The sequence below is a fragment of the Canis lupus genome, chromosome X (genome assembly GCF_003254725.2).
Source record: "Canis lupus dingo isolate Sandy chromosome X, ASM325472v2, whole genome shotgun sequence".
Taxonomy (NCBI): domain Eukaryota; kingdom Metazoa; phylum Chordata; class Mammalia; order Carnivora; family Canidae; genus Canis; species Canis lupus.
Window position 1 is genome coordinate 80,008,261 of NC_064281.1, and position 11,603 is coordinate 80,019,863.

The 11,603-nt window shown below is 39.5% G+C and overlaps 1 pseudogene; it reads right to left on the bottom strand.

Annotated features, from left to right (window-relative positions):
* Positions 1-8,935: 8,935 nt before the first annotated feature.
* Positions 8,936-11,081, bottom strand: LOC112649231 (heat shock cognate 71 kDa protein-like; annotated as a pseudogene).
* Positions 11,082-11,603: the final 522 nt, after the last annotated feature.

Genomic DNA, 11,603 nt, shown 5'->3' on the forward strand with positions numbered 1-11,603 from the left:
TTCTTTATTTCTTTTTTCCCCGTCTTCCTACCTGATAGAAGTGCGAACTCTTCTCACTGTAGCATTCTAGCTGGTCTCTCTTTAAATCTCAGGCCGAATTCATAGATTTTGAGGATGATTTGAAGGTTATCTAGGGAATTTGGTGGGGACAGGTGATTTGGGGACCCTACTCTTCTGCCATCTTCCCCCTCCTCCCTATTTCACATTATTTTTATTATTATTTTTTATTTTGGGATCTAGATTCTTTTAACAAGCAGACCAAACACACCCAGGATCTAGTATTTTGTTTTTTGGAGTGGGGGTTTCTTTGGGTCTTTTGGGGTTTTTTTTCTTGTTTATTTGTTTGTTTTCTTTCTTCTTTTCCTTTCTGGACAAAATGATGAGACAGAGAAATTCATCCCAATGGGAGAAACTGGAAGTATAATTTATGGCTGGGGTTTAATCAATTTAGATATAAGTAAGATGTCTGAACTAGAATTTAAAACAATGATTATAAGAATACTACCTGGGCTTAAAAAAAAGCACAAAATACATCAGAGAATCTCTTACACAGAGATAAAGGAACTAAAACCTAGTCAGACTTTAATTAAAAATGCTAAAACTGAGATGCAATCCCAAATGGAGCCCATAAAAAGGAAGATGGACAAAGCAAAGGAGTGGATCAGTGACCTAAAGGATAAAATTATGGAAAATAATGATGCTGAAAAGAAGTGGAAAAGAATAGTAACAGACCATGAAAGTTGACTTATGGAACTCAGTGACTTACTAAAATATAATAACATTGATATCTTAGGTATCCCAGAAGATGAAGAGAGACATAACGGGGCAGAAGGTTTATTGAAGCAAATTATAGCTAAAACCTTCTCTACTCTGGGGAAGGACACAGACATCAAAATCCAAGAAATACAGAGAACTCCCATTAAATTCAACAAAAACTGAACATCACCAAGGAATATCACAGTCAATCTCACAAAATACACAGATAAGAAAAGAACCTTTCAAGTAGCGAAGGAAAAAAAAATTTTCTTAACCTACGAGGGAAGACATATCAGGTTCATAGCAGATCTGTCCACAGAAACTTGATAGGCCAGAAAAAGCAGCAAAAAATATTCAGTGTGCTGAATTGGAAAAATATACACCAAGAAATTTTTATCCAGCAAGGCTGTCTTTCAGGATAGAAGGAGAGATAAAGAGTTTCCAAGACAAAAACTAATGGATTTCATGACCACCAAAACTGCTCTGGAAGAAATTTTAAGGAGGACTTTTTGAAGAAAAAAGACCAAAAACAAGAAAGACTAAAAAGGACTAGAAAACATCACCAGAAACACCAAATTTACAGGTAGCACAATGGCACTAAATTCATATCTTTTGATAATCATGCCAAATATAAATGGACTAAATGCTACAAACAACAGACATAGAATATCAAAATGGATTAAAAAAAAAGACCCATCTATATTCGGCCTACAAGAGACTTATCTTAGGCCTAAAAATCACCTGCAGATTAAAAATGAGGAGATGGAGAGGTGGAGCAAGATGGCAGAGGAGTAGGGGTCCTGAACTCACCTGGCCCCACCAACTTACCTAGATAACTTTCAAATCATCCTGAAAACTTAAGAATTCGACCTGAGATTTAAAGAGAGAACAGCCAGATCGCTACAGAGAGAAGCGTTTTTGCTTCTAACATGGTAGGAAGGCGGGGAAAAAAATAAAATAAGAAAGAATCAAGTGGGAGAGGGGCCCCACGAGGAGCTGGACTAAAGCTAGGCAGGGAGAGCCTCCAGGACAGGAAAGCCCAGCCCCGGAGAAGCAAGAACTTTAAAAATCCGCACTGGATTCTTCCTGGAAAGAAAAGCACTTAGCAGGGAAATCAGGCAGAATCACAAGAGGAGCAGTGAAGCCTCCAGTTTCCTGGAGGCCCCAATAGAGGAAGTGTGCCCAGGGGAAAGCGCACCACAAACTGTAGACCTATCTCAGTAAGGGGCTGGAGCGTGCATAGGGTGGGGCCTCGAGGAGAGACTGGTCGGTCAGGTGGGAGCTCCAGGCAGAGTAGTCTGCGCCCTGTGCTCTTCGGGAGCCAAGGCCCCAGAAGCACGATTCTGGCAGCACCAGGCCCAAATCCCAGGGTGCCGGGCAGACACAGCCCAGGATCCTGCACTCCCCCCAGGACAGGTGGAGGCAAGGAGGGCACAGGACAGCGAGGACTCTACTGCCACCAGCTGCCCCCAAGCTGTGTAGATCAGCGCCCCGCCCCACCGAGAGCATCTAGGCCAGTGGAGACTGGGAGACTGTGGTAGTTACTACGGGGAGCTCAGGGCTGGAGACTTGGCCACCACCAGTGTTGTTGTTCCTCCTTGTGTCACCATGTACCTGGGTGGGGCAGGGCCGCCAGGGAACAGAGGCCTCATAGGGCAAACATCTCCCATGGAGCCTGGCACATGGCAGGGGGCGGGACATCTCCCCCAGGTACAGACACCTGAGAATCAGAACAGCAGGGCCTGCCCCCAGAAGACCAGCTGGAAGGACAGAGGAAGAGAAAGTTCCTGACCACACAGTGCTGAAAAGCTCCAGGGGAAGTAGAGGGATTTATAGTATATATAACTACAAGGTACCCCTCTTTTTTCTCTTTTTCCAGTAGAACTCGTTTTTATATCAGACTAAAAATTTCTGATATTTTTTCTCTTTTCCCACCTTATCTACAATATTTTTTCACCCCTTCATTTATAAGTATCTTCATTTTTGACTTTCATAGTTCTACAATTACATGCCTTAGATATATTTTCTACTTACAGATTCCCTTCAACATACTCAATTCAATTTTGGGAGATATACAAGATATGTTTTTTTGTTTTGTGTTTTTTGTTTTCTCTACCTCATTTTGGTCTACAATGGTAGAAGTTAATACCTTCTAAAACATGACCAGCATGCACCCCAGAACTAAGTGGCATATGGTGTCAGTTCATTCTGTGAGATTATCTTCTCTCTTCATTCCCATTCTGCCGCCCACTTTTATCTCATTTATGTTTTGGTGGTCAATGGTGGGGCTTTCTACAAGTATTTATGGTTTACATAAATTTGGGACTGAGCGTCTTCTAACATACAGAACTTAATACACTCAGAACCAAGAGGATCACCCTCTAGGACCCCTCAGGTAGACTACATTCTCTCTCCACAACAAGTTCTTCACCACCATCACCTGCCAGTCCCCCCTTATCTTCTTTCTTTTCTTTTTTTCTTTTTTCTTATTTTTCCTCTTTACAGTTGCTTTTTTCTCTTTTTTTCATTTTTCTTTCTTTTCTCCATCTTTGGGAATCTTGGCCTTTTATTTTTTACTATTTTGTTTTAAAACTCATTTTTCACTTTAGTGGTCCTTTTGTTTTATTCTGTTCTGATCTTTGTTTACATTTTCTGGTGTTTAAATTCATCAGAATCATCTAGGGTGAAATTTACTTATGTCGTGGTTGATACACCTGACTCAGCCACTTGGCACTGAGCAAAATGACCAGAAGGAAGAACTCACCACAAAAGAAAGAATCAGAAATTGTACTTTCTGCTACAGTTATAGAATATGGATTACAATTCAATGTTAGAAAGCCAAATCAGAAGCACAATTATAAAGCTACTGGTGGCTCTGGAAAAAAGCATAAAGTATTGAAGAGACTTCATGCCTGCAGAATTTAGATCTAATCAGGCCGAAATTAAAAATCAGTTAAAAGAGATGCAATCCAAACTGGAAGTCCTAACGACGAGGATTCATGAGGTACAAGAAAGAGTGAGCGACCTAGGAGACAAGTTGATGGCAAGGAAAGAAGCTGAGGAAAAAAAGAGAAAAACAACTAAAAGTGCATGAAGAAAATTTAATGGAAATAAAAGACAGCCTCAGAAGAATGAATAAACATATAATTGGGGTTCCATGAGCGCCCAGAGGGCCAGAAAGCATATTTGAATAAATCATAGCTGACAACTTCCCTACTCTGAGGAGGGAAACAGGCATTCCCATCCAGAATATAGAGAGGTCCCCTCCTAAAATCAATAAAAACCGTTCAACACCTCCACATTTAATAGTGAAACTTGCAAATTCCAAAGACAAAGAGAAAATCCTTAAAGCAGCAAGAGACAATAGATTCTTAACTTATATGGGGAGAAATATTAGATTAATAGCAGATCTCTCCGCAGAAACCTGGCAGGCAAGAAAGGGCTGGCAGGATATATTCAGGGTCCTAAATGAGAAGAACATGCAGCCAAGAATACTATATCCAGCAAGGCTCTCATTCAGAATAGAAGGAGAGATAAAGAGCTTCCAAGATAAGCAGAAACTGAAAGAATATGTGACCACCAAACCAGCTCTGCAAGAAATATTAAGGGGACCCTGTAAAAGAAAGAGGAATACCAAAGAAATAATTCACAAAACAGGGACTGAATACGTATTACAATGACACTAAATTGATATCTTTCAGTAGTTCTCTGAATGTGAATGGGCTAAATGATCCCATCAAAAAACTAAATTCATATCTTTCAGTAGTTACTCTGAACGTTAATGGGCTAAATGGTCCCATTAAAAAACTAAATTCATATCTTTCATTAGTTACTCTGAACGTTAATGCTCTAAATGATCCCATCCAGGGTTTTGACTGGATAAAAAAGCAAGACCCATCTATTTGCTGTCTAAAAGAGACTCATTTTGGACCTCAGAACACCTACAACCTGAAAATGAAAGTTTGGAGAACCATTTACCATTCAAATGGTCCTCAAAAGAAAGCAGAGGTAGCCATCCTCATATCAGATAAATTAAAGTTTATTCCAAAGACTGTAGTAAAAGATGAAGAGAGACACTATATCATACTTAAAGGGTCTATCCAACAAGAGGACCTAACAATCGTGATTATTTATGCCCTGAATGTGGGAGCTGCCAAGTATATCAATCAATTAATAACCAAAGTAAAGACATACTTAGATAATAATACACTAATTGTAGGAGACTTCAACACAGCACTTTCTGCAAATGACATATTTTCTAAGCTCACCATCTCCAAAGAAACAAGAGCTTTAAATGATACACTGGACCAGATGGATTTCACAGATATTGACAGAACTTTATATCCGAATGCAACTGAATACACATTTTTCTCAAGTGCACATGGAACTTTCTCCAGATTAGACCAAATATGGGTCACAAATCAGATCTCAACCACTACTAAAAGATTGGAATTATCCCCTGCATATTTTCAGAGCACAATGCATTAAGACTAGAACTCAATCACAAGAAGAAATTTGGAAGAAATTCAAACACGTGGAGGTTAAAGACCATCTTACTAAAAGATGAAAGGGTCAACCAGGAAATTAGAGAAGAATTTAAAAGGTCCATGGAAACTATTGAAAATGAAGATACAGCCATTCAAATCTTCAGGATACAGCAAAAGCAGTCCTAAGAGGGAGAAACATTGCAATACAAGCATCCTTCAAAAAATTGGGAAAAAATTCAAATACGTAAGCTAACCTTGCACCTAAAGGACTGGAGAAAGAACAACAAATAAAACGTATAGCAAACAGATGAAGACAATAAAGATTTGAGCAAAACTCAATGAAATAGAGACCACAAGAACAGTAGAACAGATCAATAAAACCAGGAGTTGGTTCTTTGAAAGAATTAATAAGATAGATAAACCATCAGCCAGCCTTATTAAAAAGAAGAGAGAAAAGACTCTAATTAATGAAATCACAAATTAAAGAGATAACAACCAATACTAAGGAAATACAAACTATTTTAAAAACATATTATGAACAGCTTATGCCAACCAATTAGGCAATCTAGAAGAAATGGACACATTTCTGGAAACCACAAATTACCAAATCTGGAAGAGGAAGAAATAAAAAGCCTGAACAGGCCAATAACCAGGGAGGAAATTGAAGCAGTCATCAAAAACCTCTCAAGACACAAAAGTCCAGGGCCAGATGGCTTCCCAGGGGAAGTCTATCAAACATCTAAAGAAGAAACAATACCTTTTCTACTAAAGCTGTTCCAAAGGATAGAAAGGGATGGAATACTTCCAAACTCGTTTTATGAGGCCAGCATCACCTTAATTCCAAAGTCAGACAAAGATCCCTCCAAAAGGGGAATTAGAGACCATATCCCTGATGAACACAGATGCAAAAATTCTCAACAAGGTACTAGCCAATGGGATCCAACAGTACGTTAAGAGGATTATTCACCATGACCAAGAGGGATTTATCCCCAGAATGTAAGGCTGGTTCAACACTCATAAAGAAATCAACGTGATAGATCCCACAACAATAAAAAAAAAACAAGAACCATATGACCCTCTCAATAGATGCAGAGAAAGCATTTGACAAAATATAGCATCCATCCCTGTTCAAAACTCTTCATAGTGTAGGGAGAGAAGGAACATTTCTCAGCATCTTAAAAGCCATCTATGAAAAGTCCACAGCAAATATATTTCTCAATGGGGAAAAACTGAGAGCCTTTCCCCTAAGATCAGGAAAGTGACAGAGATGTCCACTCTCACCACTGCTATTCAACATAGCACTATAAGTCCTAGCCTCAGCAATCAGACAACAAAAAGAAACAAAAGGCATTCAAATTGGCAAAGAAGAAGTCAAACTCTCCCTCTTCACAGATAACATGATACTATACCTAAACCCCCCCCAAAAAAATCCACCCAATATTGTTAGAACTCATACAGTAATTTGGCAATGTGGCAGGATATAAAATCAATGCCCAGAAATCAGTGGCATTTCTATATACTAACAATGAGGCTGAAGAAAGAGAAATAAAGAATCAATTCCATTTACATTTGCACCCAACTGCATAAGATACCTAGCAATAAACCTAATCAAATAGGTTAAGGATCTATACCCTAAAAACTACAGAACACTTCTGAAAGAAATTGAGGAGGACACAAAGAGATGGAAAAATATTCCCTGCTCATGGATTGGAAGAATTAATACTGTGAAAATGTCAATGCTACCCAGGGCAATTTACACATTTAATGCAATATGTATCAAAATACCATGGACTTTCTCCACAGAGTTGGAAAAAATAATCTTAAGTTGTTTGTGGCATCAGAAAAGACCCCAAAAAGCCAGCAAAATATTAAAAATGAAAACCAGAGCCGGGGTCATCAGAATGCCGGATTTCAAGTTGTACTACAAAGCTGTGATCATCAAGACAGTATGGTACTGGCACAAAAAACAGACACATAGATCAATGGAACAGAATAGAGAACCCAGAAGTGGGCCCTCAACTCTATGGTCAACTAATGTTTGACAAAGGAGGAAAGACTATTCAATGAAAAAAAGACAGTCTCTTCAACAAATGGTGCTGGAAAAATTGGATAGCCACATGCAGTGAATGAAACTGGGCTATTCTCTTACACCACACAGGAAGATAAACTCAAAATGGATGAAAGTTCTAAATGTGAGACCGGAATCCATCAAAATACTAGAGGAGAACACAGGCAACACCCTTTTTGAACTTGGCCACAGCAACTTCTTGCAAGATATATCTATGAAGGCAAGGGAAACAAAAGCAAAAATGAACTATTAGGACTTCATCAAGATAAAAAGCTTCTGCACAGCAAAAGAAACCATCAATAAAACTAAAAGACAACCTACAGAATGGGAGAAGATATTTGCAAATGACCTATCAGATAAAGGGGTAGTATCCAAGATCTATAAAGAACTTATTAGACTCAACACCCAAGAAACAAACAATGTAATCATGAAGTGGGAAAAAGACATGAACAGAAATTTCACCAAAGACTACATACTCATGGCCAAGGAGCCTATAAGAAAATGCTCTGCATCACTTGCCATCAGGGAAGTACAAATCTAAACCACAAGAGATACCAACTCAAACTAGTGAGAATGGTGAAAGTTAACATGACAGAAAAAAACAAATATTGGAGAGGATGTGGAGAAAGGGTTACCCTCTTGCACTGTTGGTGGGAATGCGAACTGGTGCAGCCACTCTGGAAAACTGTTAGAGGTTCTTCAGTGAGTTAAAAATAGAGCTACCCTATGACCCAGCATTGCACTACTGGGGATTTACCCCAAAGATACAGATCCAGTGAAAAGCCGCGACACCTGCACCCCAATGTTTATAGCAGCAATGTCCACGGTGGCCAATCAGTGGAAGGAGCCTCAGTGTCCATTGAAAGATGACTGGATAAAGAAGATGTGGTATATATGTAGAATGGAATATTACTCAGCCATTAGAAACGACGAATCCCCACCATTTGCTTTGATGTGAATGGAAATGGAGGGTATTATGCTCAGTGAAGTAATTCAATCAGAGAAGGACAATCATATCGTTTCACTCATATGGGGAGTATAAAAAATAGTGAAAGGGATTATAAAGTAAGTGAGAGAAAATGAGTGGGAAAAATCAGAGAGGCTGACAAAACAGGAGAGACTCCTAACTCTGGGAAATGAACAAAGGATAGTGGAAGGGGAGGTGGGCAGGGGGCATGGGGTGACTAGGTGACAGGCACTGAGGGGATGCAGTTGTTGGGATGAGCACTGGGTGTTATAGTATATGTTGGCAAATCGAACTCCAGTAAAAACATATACAAAAAATATATACAAAAAATGTAATAAAACCAGTGGGACTTGGAACCTGGAAAGAAATAAAAAATAAAAATGAGGGGATGGAGAACTATCTATTATGCTAATGCATGTCAAAAGAAAGCTGGAGTATCCATATTTATATCAGACAAACTAAATTTTACAACAAAGCCTGTAACAGGAGATGAAAAAGGGCATTAATTTCATAATTAATGAATCTATCCGACAAGAAGATCCAATAATTATAAATATTTATGATCCTGACTTGGGAGCACCCAAATATATAAATCAACTAATAATAAAAATAAAATAATTGATACCAATACAATAATATAGAGGATTTTTTAGTGCCAATTTTAAATACAATTTTATTTAAGACATTGCATTTTCCACTTAACAATACAGTGCTTATAAAGTGCAATGTTTATTTCCTTTCCCTGTGCACATATTCCATATTCAAATATGAAGAATGCCCAGTATCTTTACTATAGCAGCTTGACTTTAAAACTGCAATGGAATTTGCTACAAATTTGGGTCCTTCAAATGTATGGAACAATATTAGACCTGTCATCAGGTTGGCTTAATCAACCTCTTCAATGGTAGGCCCAGAGGAGCCCCACCAGAGGGAGGAGCTCCACCACCAGGAAAGCCTCCAGGCATTCCTCCTGGCATGCCTCATGCACTCTGGTATAGCTTCGTAATGATGGGGTTGCAAAATTTCTCCAGATCTTTCTGCTGATGTTCAAATTCTTCCTTCTCTGCAGTCTGGTTCTTATCGAGCCAGTTGATTTCATTGCACTTGTCAAGAATCTTCTGTTTGTCTTCATCATTGATTTTGCCCTGAAGTTTTTCATCATCAACAGTTACTTTCATGTTAAATGCATAAGACTCAAGTGAATTCTTGGAAGACATCTTGTCTCTCTGCTTCTCATCTTCCGCTTTGTACTTCTCAGCTTCCTGGACCATGCGCTCAATGTCCTTCTTGCTCAAGTGGCCCTTGTCATTAGTGATGGTAATCTTGTTCTCTTTTCATGTGCTCTTGTCCACAGCAGACACATTGAGGATACTATTAGTAACAATATCAAAAGTGACTTCAATATGAGGAATGCCACAAGGAGCTGGAGGTATGCCTGTGAGTTCAAACTTGCCAAGTAGGTTGTTATCCTTGGTCATAGCATGCTCACCCTCATAGACCTGAATAAGCACACCAGGATAGTTGTCAGAGTAGGTAGTAAAGGTTTGTGTCTGTTTGGTAGGAATGGTAGTATTGTACTTGATTAGCACAGTCATGACTCCTCCAGCAGTTTCAATACCACGAGAAAGTAGGGTGACACCCAATAGCAGCAAATCTTGAACATTTTCAGATTTGTCACCAGAAAGAATGGCTGCCTGGACAGCTGTACCATAATCAACAGCCTCATCAGGGTTGTTGCTCTTATTCAGTTCCTTTCCATTGAAGAAATCTTGCAGAAGTTTCTGAATCTTGGGGATATGGGTATAACCACCCACCAAAACAATATCACGGATCTGAGACTTGTCCAGCTTGGCATCCCGAACAGGTCAGCATTTAATTCTTCAAACTGGGCACAAGCAATAGAGGTATAGAAGTCAATTCCTTCATACAGAGAATCAATCTCAACACTGGCCTGGGTGCTGGAAGAAAGTGTATGCTTAGCCTGTTCGCATGCAGTATGGAGACAACGGACTGCCCTCTTGTTTTCGTTGATATCCTTCTTGTGTTTGTGCTTGAATTCTGCAATAAAATGGTTGAACATTCAGTTGTCAAAGTCTTCTCCACCAAAGTGGATGTCTCCAGCTGTGGACTTGACCGCAAAGATTCCATCTTCAATAATAAGGATTGACACATCAAAAGTGCCACCTCCTAAATCAAAGATCAACACGTTCCTTTCAGCTCCAACCTTCTTGTCTAAGCCATAAGCAATAGCAGCAGCAGTTGGCTCATTGATGATTCGAAGTACGTTGAGACCAGCAATAGTTCCAGCATCTTTGGTAGCCTGACGCTGAGAGTCATTGAAGTATGCAGGTACCGTGACAACTGCATTGGTAACAGTCTTTCCAAGGTAGGCCTCTGCAATTTCCTTCATCTTTGTCAGAACCATGGAGGACAACTCCTCTGGATAGAAACTTTTTGTCTTCCCTTTGTATTCTACTTGGACCTTAGGCCTGCCAGCATCATTCACCACCATGAAGGGCCAATGCTTCATATCAGATTGGACGACAGCATCATCAAATCTACATCCAATCAGGCACTTGGCATTGAAAACCATGATGGTGGAGTTCATCGCAACTTGATTCTTCGCAGCATCACCAATCAATCGTTCGGTGTCAGTGAAGGCAACAAAACTTGGAGTGGTTCAGTTTCCCTGATCATTGGCAATTATTTCCACTTTCGCATGCTGGAAGACACCCACGCAAGAGTAGGTGGTGCCAAGATCGATCCCAACTGCAGGTCCCTTTGACATAGTTGCTTCTGTATGGGCCGGCTCAGCTCAAGGAGAGAACAGCCATCTGCAGATCTGGCACAGCGTTCAATGAGAGAATAGTAGAGGATTTTAACACCCCTCTTATAGCAATGGAGAGATCATCTAAGCAGAAGATCAACAAGGAAACAAGGGCTTTGAATGACACACTGGACTAGATGTACTTAACAGATATATTCAAAACATTTCATCCCAAAGAAGCAGAATACACCTTTTCGAGGGCACATGGAACATTCTCCAAAATAGATCACAAACTGGGTCACATATCAGCCCTCAACCAGTACAAAAAGGTCAGGATCATACCATGCATATTTTCAGACCACAACCCTATGAAACTTGAATTCATCCAGAAGAAAAGATTCAGAAAAATCTCAAACACATGGAGGTTAAAGAGCATCCTACTAAATAAAGAATGAATGGGTTAACCAGGAAACTAAAAAAGAAATTTAAAAAAATAGAAGCAATTAAAACTGAAAACACAACTGTCCAAAACCCTTGGGATGCAGCAAAGGCAGTCAT